We start from the raw sequence: 14,066 nt of genomic DNA on the forward strand, positions 1-14,066 counted from the left end.
CTGGCATCTGAAGCAACCTTAAAAAGAAAAAAAAAAGCGAATTAATTCCTAATGGTGAATTTGCAAAACCCTTATGGAGTCGGGGACAGGGTCACGATCATAGGTGTCCACTGACTGGGTATCGTTTCCAGTCCCTCCCGTGCATCTACAGCATGATAACTAAATGCCCAGTTCTTTAATGTTTGTACACAGTAGATACCTTCAGGGGTGGCTAGGACTTCTCTCAATTTTAAAATTAAACTGTATGTATTTGTCTTGGGTTGGGGCATGCTCATGCATGTGTCACGGGACCCATGTCAATATCACATACAACTGGTAGGAGTAATTTTTCTCCTTCCACTGTCTGGGTCTCAGGTCAAACTTGGGTCATCATATTTGGTAGCAAGCACCTCTACCCCAGACCATCTTGCAGGCCCAATTTCTTATGTGTTTTCAGTGTACTATGAACTATGTTTAGCATATGAAAGAACTAATGGATCTAAACATCAATCCCATTTTCAATTTCTTTCCCTTGTCTAGTTGCTCTGTTTAAAACTTTTACTGGTGTTAGTGAGACCACCATGAGTATTTTAAAAGAAATGCTTTCAGGTTTCCCCGTTCCATAAAATATGGACTGTGGTTCGTCATCGGAAGCCTCCATTGTGTTGAGGTGTGATTGTTTCTTTTATTCCTAGTTTGCTTGGTGCTTTTATTTTGAAAGGATGTTGAACTTTATAAAATGCTTTTTACTGAATCTATGGCATTGATCATGTGGTTTTGATCCCTCTTTCTGGTGTGCTATATTATGGTCATTGATTTGTGTGTGTTGAAACACCCTTGCAGCCCACATGGTCATGGTGTGGTGGTTTGAGAAGGTATGGCTTCTGTAGACTCATGTCTTTGAAAGTGTAGCCCATCCAAGGGAGTGGCACTATTAGAACGGGTGACCTTGTTGGAGGAAGTGTGTCACTGTGGGGGTAGGCTTTGATGTCTCCTATGTGTTCAAGCTATGCCCAGTGGGACACAGTCTCCTTCTACTGCCTGCAGATCAAGATACGGTACTCTCAGCTCCTTCTCCAGCACCATGTCTGCCTGCATGCCACCATGTCCTGCCATGAATATAGTGGACTAAATCTCCGAAACTGTAAACCAGCCCCAATCAAATGGTTTCCTTTATAAGAACTGCCATGGTCATGGTGTCTCTTCACAGCAATAAAAGCCTAACTAAGACATGTGGTGACTGACATTTATGATGTGTTATTGAAATTGACTTGCTAGGGTTTTATTAAGAATATCAGCATCTCTGCCCCCATGGGCTTTTTGTTGCATCCTTGTTTGATTTGGGCAAGAAGATGGCACTTGCCTCATAGTGTGAATTTGGCAAGTGTCTTTCCCTTTCAGACTTGTGGAGGAGACGTGCAAGAACTGGCACTGGCTCTTCCTGGAAGTGTCTTTGGGAACTAGAGGCACAGAGTATCAAGTCTGATCCTGACTAAAGTAGTGTGGTGGTGTCCTTTCCCTGTGGCCTTGCCTGGGGCTCTCGAGCTCTGCAATAAGAACTAAGAGCCCGGGGGCTTTCTCCTCTCCACAGGAAACAGACAACACATTGAAGTAGCCTCCCACTCACTTCCTCATAGTCCCTTGTTCCAACTTAAGTGGCCATCTTGTCTTTGAACTTCCCTTAGCTCAGCCAAGAAGGCCATTTGAAATCTCAGCACTCTGGAAGTGGATCTCTGTGAGTTCAAGGCCAGCCTGCTCTACGGAGCAAGCTCCAGGACGGACAGGCTCCAAAACTACAAGGAAACCCTGTCTGGAAAAAAAAAAAGAAAAAGAAAGAAAAGAAAAATGAATCATGTAAATCATACCCTGCTCGGGACTCTCTCACCAAATTTGAAATGCATGCTCAGTATCCTGATAAAGAGTCCTGGCTTTCAGGGCCTGCTTGACGGCCTTGTCCTTACTCCCACCCCAGCTGATGTGGGTCTCTCTGTGATTTTCAAACTATCATACAGGATATCTGGTTCATAGTTTGTGACTGGCATGTGACCACCTACTGTGAGCCCAAGCCAGTTTCTTCCTTCCTATGAAAAGAGAAAACCCTCATCTGGCTGTAATTCATAGTGAATGTGGCTGCTCTCCTTAGCACAGTCAAACCCAAGTGCGACACCTTGGGTTTGTTCCCTTCTTTCCCCAACACCTTACGTTCCCAGGGGACAGTTAGTAAGTGAGCCTTGCTCAGGGGATGACAATACCAGTAACTTTCCATTCTGCTCTAACTCCTCCTCTCTTGGCTCCCATTAATCTTCATTCTTGCCCTCCTTGGCCCTTCTGTTGCTTGGCCACAGTGGACTAAAGAACATGAAGAAAGGAAGGGCCTGAGAGATGATCTTTGAACACCAGTTCCAGCTCTCTGCAGGGAAACTGAAGGACACAAGCAGGAGTCAGGCTGTTAGAAACCTTCAATTTTCAGGCCTCGGCCACAGAGCTGATGTCTAGCTTCGAGATTTTTTTACTAAGTTTCCATCTCGATGTAGCAGCTTCAGAATCCCCCCATCTCTGCCTCCTTTTGCATCTCAGTAAGCCTCTTACAGGGGGGAGGGTTCCTGTTCTCTCCTCATGCAGGGGTGGAGGGTTCCTGTTCTCAGCTCACACAGGGTTGGAGGGTTCCTGTTCTCAGCTCACACAGGGGTGGAGGGTTCCTGTTCTCTCCTCATGCAGAGGTGGAGGGTTCCTGTTCTCAGCTCACACAGGGCTGGAGGGTTCCTGTTCTCAGCTCATACAGGGGTGGAGGGTTCCTGTTCTCAGCTCATACAGGGCTGGAGGGTTCCTGTTCTCAGCTCACACAGGGCTGGAGGGTTCCTATTCTCAGCTCACACAGAGGTGGAGGGTTCCTGTTCTCAACTCATGCAGGGGTGGAGGGTTCCTGTTCTCAGCTCATGCAGGGGTGGAGGGTTCCTGTTCTCAGCTCACACAGAGGTGGAGGGTTCCTGTTCTCAGCTCACACAGAGGTGGAGGGTTCTTGTTCTCAACTCATGCAGGGGTGGAGGGTTCCTGTTCTCAGCTCACACAGAGGTGGAGGGTTCCTGTTCTCAGCTCACACAGGGCTGAAAGGTTCCTGTTCTCAACTCATGCAGGGGTGGAGGGTTCTTATTCTCTGCTCTGTCCACATGGACTTGGGTGCTTTTCAGAATAAGAGCACACTGGCCCCTTTTAGTTGGTTCTAGGGAGCTTCCCAGTTGTTTTTGCTTTTATCGCCTGGCCACTTCCTATGAGCACACACTCAATGAGGTTATGAACTCCCAGAACCCTGAGCGTATTGGTCATGACTACTGAAGAGTCCAAGAATAAGAATATAGAAATGTAGATTTCAGAAATAATAATGTAGAAATAAAGAAATGCAAAGTTGTAAGCCTAAGAGAATGAGAGCAGCCTGTCCGCAGCTTTCTCAGCAGCTTAAGGATTAACTATTAACAGTGGGTTACTTTGCTTCACAGATAGCTTTGTTTGCAAGTCAGAAGCAGCCCTCTGCAAACTGGTGGGTCGGCTTTTAAATACCTACCCTGGCCACTGATGGCCAACAATTGATGTTAGCTGAGTTAACTTTTAAATGATGGGATGTACCTGACGTTTTGGTTGTGCGTTTTCCCATACCCTTCCTCGCTATGTGAAACACTGTATCAGGGGAGATGCAGAGCTTTGGTAAACACCATCAGGGAGCACTAGGGGAAATCAATGGACTAAATCCAAACACTAGTTTAACTGAAAAACTCTGTAAATGGAAATTGTAAAAAAAAAAAAAAACAGGCAATGCGTACCTGAGTTTTATCTCAAGATTGTAAAAATTCCTTTGTTCATACCTAATGCTTGTTGCTTTCTGCTATTGAAAAGGGGGAGTTCAAAAACCGTCCTTTGCCACAGCCTTGCAAGTCCATCCATCTCTGGCTGTGGGCTCAGCTAGCTGATAAGCTTTTTCTACCCCAGGGAGATTTATTTCTTTAATCTTTTATTTTTTTTCCTGGAATAAAGTTTGCTTCTGGTTTAATAAACTTTGGTGGTCTGTCCCTCATCTTTGTGTGACCCCTGTAAACCCAACAATGATCAAGTTTTGCCAACTTCTGAGGCCCTGTAACCATCAGCGTGGCCTGAGAAAACCCTCATCCAAGACCCCATCCATTCAAATCTCACTTCTGCAGCTACCCAGCTTTGACTGAGCACACGTCAACCTTCTCATCCTTTCACAAAACAAAGTGAAAACATCTGACCCATCTTTCAAGCATGGAAGAGAAGACAGGTCACCATTGGTTCATCTAGAAACCGGACAAGGAAATACAAAAGTCCTGCTCTGTTCACGAATTTCCCATGGGTGACACTCTAGTATATGTGGCTTTTTCTTGTACCTTTATTTTTCTCCAAGCATGAGAAGCTTGACTCCTCTTGCTGTGTTGGGGTTAATTAGAAGGATAGAACAGCTGGCCTGAAGTCGAAAGGGAATCGAAGAGCAAGATCAGATGTTCTGTGTCTCCCCCCACCCCTTCAGTGGCATTTCAGAAGGGAAACGAAGTTGAAGAAAAAGAAACTGACTTTATCAGTGCTCGTTAGAGTTTTGCACCACACGCCTCATGCCTCATGTTTCACCCTGTGTTTCTGTGAGTTTTGAGTTGCCAGGAATAAAATACTCCAAGTTAAACACACTGAGCTTTTTGTCTCAGAACTAGATACTTGGGAGGCGGGGAGAGGTACTATCTCAGAGCATGACAATTAGTTACCCCAAAATAACATTGCTCCCTGTATCTAGTTGTAATAGGAGGTAGTGCCCTGAATATTTCTAGCAAACATACAGAAGACAGAAACGAATTACACAAGACACAGTAACCAACGAAGCACTTACGGTGTCAGCACGGTAAGAGCTGTAGTTCCTGCTCTATGGGGGGAAGGTAATCCACCGTGTTCACAATTTTCTCCTCATCTCAATTTTTCATAGAACAGGATGCCTCAACCACAAATCTCCCATCATGCATTACTTGGTTGCTATCTTTAGCCACCATCAACGTAAGAACCAGCCTGCAGTACAAGCTTCCTGAGTGTCCCTACGCAGTTACGTCCTCTCTTCTCACTATGTAAGAAATCACCTGGATTTTCTCACAATTACTTCCTTGCTTTTCTTTAATATTGTTCCAAAGAATTGCACTATTGCTGACAGCCACAGTTTGATTGTCTTTGTTGGCGTGTACTGTCTCAACCACAGATCAGATTCACAGAGCAGATCTACAGCTAGCACAAGTTTTGGGGTGGGGTTGTACACCGTTATTTTGTTAAGATCTGTTTGTATTTATTTATTTATTTATTTACTTGTTTGTTTTTTGGAAAAGGATTTTAATCCAGGCTTGACCCGATACGCCATGGTTAGCCTCCTCAGCAGAAAGCTAACAATATCACAGGCAGTGAATTTGGTTGGAGAAGGAAGACATGGAAAATCCTTGATTTCTTCAGCTTTCTTTAAAACAAATTAAAAGGTAAATATCTAGAATAGATACAGATAAAATATATGGAACTATAACCCTTTAAGGAGAGCCAGATGTGGCAGAAGCTAGGTCTGAAGACCAGTTGGAGAAAGCAGACCAGCGTGAGCCCCTTCCTGCTTGGGAAACCAGAAATGGAAAGGGTAGTGAGACCATTTGGGAATCAGCTTTGCCAATTAGCTGGCAGGCCTCAGTTGGGACCAAGGATAAGTCTGTCCCCAAACCCTGCCCTAGAGCTTGGAGGCTGGGATAGCACCCAGGCTCAAGATCTGTGTAGTTAAAACCTGGCACGGTTCCTACCACCCAGTCAGGCACCATAGCCCCTAGCTTCAGAAGGCAATCGTTTCTCTCCATCCAGGCTCTGAAGATTCAGGACCCTGAGTGTGTACGACAGTGGCCTCCAGTCCCTGGCCCTGCCGTCACCAGGCCGAACCCTCCAAGGCCTGCACCCAGTGAAAGGTGCGGGCCTTGCTCTCTTCCCATGAGAAGAGGGGCTTGTAGCCAAAATGGCGCTGTGACTTGTTGGTACTGACAGTAAAAGTGGTGTTGGCCACGGTCAGAGTGTAGGGATTTGGTGGGGGTGTGTACAGCCCCAGTGGGCGGAGCAGCCACTGAGGCAAGACATTGAGGGTAGCCAGCGGCACCAGCAGCCAGTAGGGCAACAGTGAGTGGGTGCCTATCAGCCGAAGTCCACAGGTACCCTGAAACTCGGTGCTGAAGTCGGTTTATCATAGCAGAAGTACATCTGGCCACCTGTGAGTGCTGCCCGCTGCTCCAGCTCTCGGGCCGCCAGCACATGCATTCAAGCCACGTTACCAATATAGACTCGGCCGTGCTCTACAGAAGCTGGGACGGCCTGTGGGTCGAAGGGTGCATGTCACCAGGGGTAGCCCTCCATTGACCTTCCTTCCATTGGCCTCCAGGACCAGTTGCTCAGCAAGGGCTTTGCTGCAAAGGTAGGGTTGCCTGTGAACTGCCTCATATGTGGTATCTTCATTGCCCCGTAGAAGGGGTGGCCCTTGATATTAGGTCCCACAGTGTCCATGTTGCTTGTGTAGACCAGGAACTGAGTTCCAGTCTGTATACAAGTCTCAGTCACATTCTGTGTGCCCTGCACCTTCACTTTGTGGACGGTCTTTAGACTGGCCTTCTCAAACACATCCACCAGCCCAGCTGCGTGGAAGACCACATGAGATCCAGCCACGGCAGCTGCCACCTCGTGGGCCTGAGTCCAGCCCGGAACTGAGGTGCAGATCAAAGACACACAGCTCTCAGAGCCTGGGTTCCCGCTCCTGCAGCATTCAAACAATATGCTCCCCCAGGAAGCCACAGCCACCTGTGACCAGGTAGACCAGCGTGGGCACCTGTGCAGATTCTGCCATGCCCAGCTATAGCGAGTCCCAGGGAGTCCAGACTGGCCACTGAGAGAGGTTGTGGCCTGGGCTGGTGGGAGAGCTAACTGCACACCGGCTTCCTTCCTTCCACGTGCTCCTCCTGTTTATTTTTATTTTATGTGTAGAGTGCTTTGCTTCCCTGTGTATGCATATCATGCGCATGCTTGGTGCCCACAGATACCAGAAGAGGGTGTCCAATCCTGGAGCTGGAGTTACAGATGGTTGTGAGCTACTGTCTGAGTGCTGGGAACTGAACCAGGGTCCTCTGCCTGTAACATGAGGGCCTGCTTGTTGGGGTTTCTGTCCTCCCACCAGTCCACAGCCATTTAGCCCCAAAGAAAGTCACACGAGATTCTATATTAATGATAAACTGATTGGCCCATTAGCACAGGCTTCTTATTAGCTCTTGTAGCTTATATTATTCTTATTATCATCCATTATTATCCATTATTCTTATTATCCATTATTCTTATCTATGTTAGCCACATGGCTCAGTACCTTTTTCAGCGGGGCAGATCACATCCTGCTTCTTCAGTGGTCTAGGCAGGACTTCGAGAAAGCTTTCTTCTTCCCAGAATACTTCTGTTCTTATTGCCCCGCCTCTACTTCCTGTCTGGTTGACCCACCTATACGTCCTGCCTGGCCAATCAGCGTTTATTTAAAATATAATTGACAGAATATAGAACTGTCCCTCACCATTGGCCAGAGCAGCAGTGCTCTGAAGTGCTGAGTCCTCCTCTCAGTCCCAGTATCCTCTTATTAGATGGTCAGTTTTATACTCACAGAGGATGCCTTGTGTAATTAATGGAGACAACCAAGCAGATGATTCAAGACCCAAAATGCAAGGTTTGCCTTTTGCATCTAAGCAGCTAATTTCCAAATGTACTCTGTACTTTGAGACTCAGTAACCAAAAATTAACCTTTGCAAACGTTTAAACCATTCATTTCAAAACACTGAAGACTCTATCTGCATCTCTCCGGGCCTCAAGCCAGGGTGTCACTTTGAGGTCTGCCTGCTTTAGTTATAGTTTAATTTGTTGAAGCACTTGGTTCATGAACAACATTTTTTTGGAAAGGAACTGTCACTACTTCTCTGATAGTTCTCTGATAGGTTTTTTTTTTTAATCGCTGGCAAAAATAAATCACATGAAAATATTCAAAATGATTTTGTGGCAAAGCCAAAAGCCAGAAATACCACCAGGGATATGCGCCCTCCCCATGCAGGAGACCCTGTCCTTCATTTTCTCAGCCTTTCTTTCCCTGTTAGTATCCTCTGTCCCCTAGCCAGTTTTACTTTTGTGTTATCTATCTATCTATCTATCTATCTATCTATCTATCCATACATACACGTGTGGGTGTGTATACACTCTAAAATCTAGGAGCCACAGATGAGAGAAAAATATGATACTTGTCTTTCTGAAATTGGTTTAACCATTTTCTTACTCCTAAAGAGCCATTTTAATTCATTACTATTATCTCTAATCAAATATTATAAGAAGTTGTTAGACGGCTGCCAACAAGACAATGTCGTTAACCTACAGAGAATTCAGAGCACGGATGTGGAAGAAAGTTTTCAGCAATTAATCGGGGAGTCAAAAGATACTACTGGGAGAAAGGAATCATGAGAAGGGGAAGACAAGGTTATGAGAGGAATAGTCTCACCATACAATACGAATATTAAAGGATAAAAAAGAAAACACATTTTAAAAACCAATTTCACAAAGCCTTACTTTCCCAGGAGAGTAAACCTGTATAAAACAAGCAGAAACCAGAGTTCATTAAATTCTATAAAAGTAGGAAAATGAGAGGACCCGCCTCCCAATACCGTGAATCAGGAACAGGTGACTCAAGACAGAGACTTCCAGAGGAGGAGAAACACATGCTGGCAGACAGCATGATCAATACAAGTGTTCAGAGGCTGAACAATATGACTCAAAGTCTCTGGGATCCATCTGGGAGAGTTATTTGGATCACATAATGTACCGGACAGTTTATTTTTAAAATCCATTAGTACAACAATTATGCCTTTTTAGAAGGCTGAGGAAAGGGTACGATGCCAACATTAGATGAACGAAAAGGCCAGTTCATACGTGAAGACGTGTGATAAGACCAGTACATATGTGAGGATGTGTGATAAGACCAGTACATACGTGAAGACGTGTGATAAGACCAGTACATACGTGAGGACATGTGATAAGACCAGTACATACGTGAGGATGTGTGATAAGACCAGTACATACGTGAGGATGTGTGATAAGACCAGTACATACGTGGGGATGTGTGATAAGACCAGTACATACGTGAGGATGTGTGATAAGACCGGTACATACATGAGGGCATGTGATAAGACCAGTACGTACGTTAGGAGGATGTGTGCTAAGCAAACAAGACGTTGTTTGTGAACTAGACACTCTACCCATGTGCAGAAAATCTAGAGTAAGATGAACAAATCCATGATTTGAAAACTTCCTATCTGAAGACAAAATTACAGAGAAGTGAATTTATGTGCAAGCATGCTCTCTCAGGCTGTAGGTAATTCGGTGTGCGTGAGATGAAAATCCGTGAGAAGCATACTTACGAGGGCCTGTGCTTGTCATGAAGTTCTCTTCCATTAGCAGGCCAGGAGTCAACCAAATAGAAGAGGGAGCATCTGATTTCTCAGGATTTGGGGTACGGTTAACACAATTTCGGGACATGCTTGTGTTATAAATATATGGTAGTTTTGCATTTAAAAGTATCGTTTTCATGCAAAAATCCTTGAAGGAAAACAAGTAGAAGTATGATAATTTATTCATTACATGGAACTCAATTAACTCAGCTGTTTTCTAGAGGGTTCACGACAAGGCCATGCCTATAATTACAATGGAACAGAAGTTCGAGTCCCCTTCAAGGGTACAGATAGCATCTCTCAGTGACTTAAGATATCCTTAGTTTGGCCGGGCGGTGGTGGCGCACGCCTTTAATCCCAGCACTCGGGAGGCAGAGGCAGGCGGATCTCTGTGAGTTCGAGACCAGCCTGGTCTACAAGAGCTAGTTCCAGGACAGGCTCCAAAACCACAGAGAAACCCTGTCTCGAAAAACCAAAAAAAAAAAAAAAAAAGATATCCTTAGTTTAGCCCTCAGTTGTCATGGAGAACCCCTCGTTGAAAGGATTTAGCTTAGCAAATATTTGAAGGTTACGGCACCTGCCTTCTAACCAATCCGTGGTAGGAGACGTAACAGCAGTTGCGCCGCCCAAGTGTAACATAAAAACCAATCAAAGCAGAGCAGACCCCGTGGAGCCCAGGGGAAGATGGCGGGACAGAAACTGCCTCCTGTGGCCAGTGGAGCAGCGTCAACAACAGACCCTGCACGCAGAGTAAAATCCAGCAAGGGACAAACAGAAAGTATTGATAATCCCAGTAGATGGAGGAAAAAAAGGCCTGGACAAAGTTTGCCATCCCTGTATGAGATAAGCTTTAAGAAAAGTAGGAAGAAACTAAACAAATCTCGATATAGCAAAAGCCAGACCAAACAAATCAAGAACTGCATCCGAACTTTGAATGAAGACAAGACGCCCACTCTTCTATCCATGCTCAGTGCAGCTCTGGACTTAACTAGAACTGTAAAACAGGAGAAAGAACAGAAAGGAAGACAAAAAGGAGAAGAAGAAGTCAAAGTATCCGTGTTTGCTGGAAACATGATCTGATATTTCAAAGACCTTCAGGCCTCCACCAGCAAATCTTTGATCTCACATTAAGCAAAGTAGCAGGATACAAAATCAATATGCAAAATATCAGTAGCTTTTCTATAGCTCATGAAAGAACTTTCCAAGAATGAAACCAGGAATTAAAAAAAAAACCTAATGCACAATGGCTTTTAAAAGATAGTAAAATACGACTCCATCATTGTGGTGCACGCCTTTGATCCCAGAACTTGAGAGGCAGAGGCAGGTGGATCTCTGTGAGATCGAGGCCAGCCTGTTGTACAAGGAGAAATCTAGGCCAGATAGAGTTGCATGGTAAAACTCTATCTCCAAAAAAAAATTATAATAATAAATAAGCAAATAAAATGCCTACAAAAAAATCTAACCAAGGGGTAAAGAACTTCTACAATGAAAATATTAAGACAATGAGGAAAACACTCACAGATAGGGCTGCCTACCAACATCATGGATTGGCAAAGCTGATGCTGTAAAAATGTATCACCAAAATAAATCTATAGGTTCAATATAATCTCCCACTGAATTCCAATGGTGCCTTCACAGATCTAGATAAAATAATCCTAAAATTCATAATAAACTAAAAACAAAATCACCTCTAAGCAGAGAGTGTTAACAGTGGAAGTATCACAATACTGGGTCTTAAATTATACTACAGAGTCATAACAGCAAAACCTGCATAGGACGGGCACAAAAGAGATGTGGATCTTAAATTATACTACAGAGTCATAACAACAAAATGTGCATAGGCCTGGCACAAACCAGATGTGGATCTTAAATTATACTACAGAGTCATAACAACAAAATGTGCATAGGCCTGGCACAAACCAGATGTGTGCAACAATGGAACCGAGAACGAGACTGGCCAGGCTACAGTCACCTGAGTTCAGGGGGAAATGTCAAAAACATGGGTGAGAGGAGAAAAGACAGCCTCTTCAACTGATGAGTTCTGCAAAAGCTGTCGACTAAGGAAAGCAGGCCCATAGCTCTCGCCCTGCTCCAAAACCTATTCAAACACCTTAGAAATACCTCCAAAGACCAGAAACTTTGACCCTGCTACAAAAGACATCGGCAAAACACTTCAAATACAGGCACAGAAACGAGTCCAATAGCATGAGCAACAGCCCCAAAAATTGAAACATGAGATTATAAGAAATTTAAAAATTCTTATAATAATGTGATTCTTCATATCAAGGGAAAGCAATCCCCAGAATAAAGACTACCTGCAGGGCAGGAGAAAACGCTCACCGAGTACTCATCTGACCAGAAGGAAATATGCAATATATCTATATCTGGATAGATAGATGATAGATAGATAGATAGATAGATAGATAGATAGATAGATAGATAGATGATAGATAAACATAGATAGATAGATAGATAGATAATAGATAGATAGATAGATAGATAGATGATAGACAGAGATGATAGATAGATATATAGATAATAGATAGATAGATAAAAAGATAGATAGATAATAGATAGATAAACAGATAGATCGATAGATAGATAGATAGATAATAGATAGATAGATGATAGACAGAGATGATAGATAGATAGATAGATAGATAATAGATAGATAAACAGATAGATAGATAAACAGACAGATAGATAGATAATAGGTAAACAGATAGATAGATAGATAGATAGATAATAGATAGATAGATGATAGACAGAGAAGATAGATAGATAAACAGATAGATAGATAATAGATAGATAGATAGATAGATAGATAATCAATAGATAAACAGATAGATAGATAATAGATAGATAAACAGATAGATAGATAGATAATAGATAGATAGATAATAGATAGATAGATAATAGATAGATAGATAAACAGATAGATAGATAGATAAAAGATAGATGATAGACAGAGATGATAGATAGATAGATAGATAGATAATAGATAGATAAACAGATAGATAGATAGATAATAGATAGATAGATAGACAGAGATGATAGATAGATAGATAATAGATAGATGATAGACAGAGATGATAGATAGATAGATAGATAGATAGATAGATAGATAGATAGATAGATAATAGATAGATAAACAGATAGATAGATAGATGATAGACAGAGATGATAGATAGATAGATAGATAGATAGATAGATAGATAATAGATAGATAAACAGACAGATAGATAGATAATAGATAGATAACAGATAGATAGATAATAGATAAATTGATAGATAGATGATAGACAGAGATGATAGATAGATAGATAGATAGATAGATAGATAGATGATAGATAGATAGATAGATAGATAGATAGATAGATAGATATGATAGATAGATAGATAGATAGATAGATAGATAGATAGATAGATAGATACTAGATTTACAAGACTGTAAAAACCAGGAGCCCCCAAATCATCTCATCACTATATACACTGATGGACTGATCAGACAAGTCTAAAGAGAAGGGATAATTCAAACTATCCATAAGTATTTGAAAAAGAGTGACACAGTTAGCTGTCAGGAAAATGGGAGTTACAACTCACTGAACCCTCTCTGCTGGCAGACGGCTTTCATCGAGGAAAGCAACGCCAACAAATGCTGGCGAGAACACAGGAAGAGGAGCACATTTACAACATGGTAGCGGGAATATAAACCGGGGTGTCCATATACAAGCCGGTGTAAAGGTTCCTCAAAAATAAGCCTAGCAGCTGGGCGGTGGTGGCGCACGCCTTTAATCCCAACACTCGGGAGGCAGAGGCAGGCGGATCTCTGTGAGTTCGAGGCCAGCCTGGTCTACAAGAGCTAGTTCCAGGACAGGAACCAAAAAGCTACAGAGAAACCCTGTCTCGGAAAAAAAAAAAAAAAAAAAAAAAAGCCTAGCATATGACTCAGCTAAACCACTCTTGGGCATTTACCCAAGGACTAGCTGGTCTACATACCACAAAAACAGCGCATACCACAAAAACAGCGCATACCACGGAAACAGCGCACACCACGGAAACAGCGCATAGCCTTGTTTACTGCCGCACTCCTCATTAACCAGCCTAAACATCCATAGCAGATAGATAAGTAAAATATGGTACATGCGCAAAAGGATAATTTTGACCATTAGGAAAAATGAAAGTATAACATTTTCAAGACTCTCAAAGCAACTGCAGATTATTGCATCAAATAAGATAAGCCCAACTCAGACAAACAAATATCACACGTTTTCTCTTATGTGCAAAGTTTAAAATAAAATTTCTAGGTTTGTATTTGCACCCATGTACATGAAGGCCATGAAACTAGGAACAGGACTAGAGAGACGAAGTCCTAAGCGGTGAGGGGACGGAATGGAATCCATAGGTCACAAAAGCAGATAGGAGACCTAGTAATACTTGAGAGGAAGAAATGGACCACAGAGAGGAGGCCAGAGTAGATGGTTGAGGACCACGGGGGCGGGTGTGTGTACGAACAAAGTAGAATCATGCCTACGTGTGGAAATGTCGTAGCAAAACCCTGTCATT

General features: G+C 43.1%; 1 protein-coding gene and 1 pseudogene across 1 annotated transcript in view; both read right to left on the bottom strand.

Moving 5' to 3' along the window:
• The window catches only part of LOC121459131 (A-kinase anchor protein inhibitor 1-like), a 58,311-nt gene that overhangs the window by 12,713 nt on the left and 31,532 nt on the right, over window positions 1–14,066 (bottom strand). The gene's annotated exons all lie outside the window — the stretch shown is intronic.
• Window positions 5,918–6,880, bottom strand: LOC121459130 (annotated as a pseudogene).

Source organism: Microtus oregoni, unplaced genomic scaffold (assembly GCF_018167655.1).
Source record: "Microtus oregoni isolate MIOR12 unplaced genomic scaffold, Mior012 000018F_ref0000195, whole genome shotgun sequence".
NCBI classification, from domain to species: domain Eukaryota; kingdom Metazoa; phylum Chordata; class Mammalia; order Rodentia; family Cricetidae; genus Microtus; species Microtus oregoni.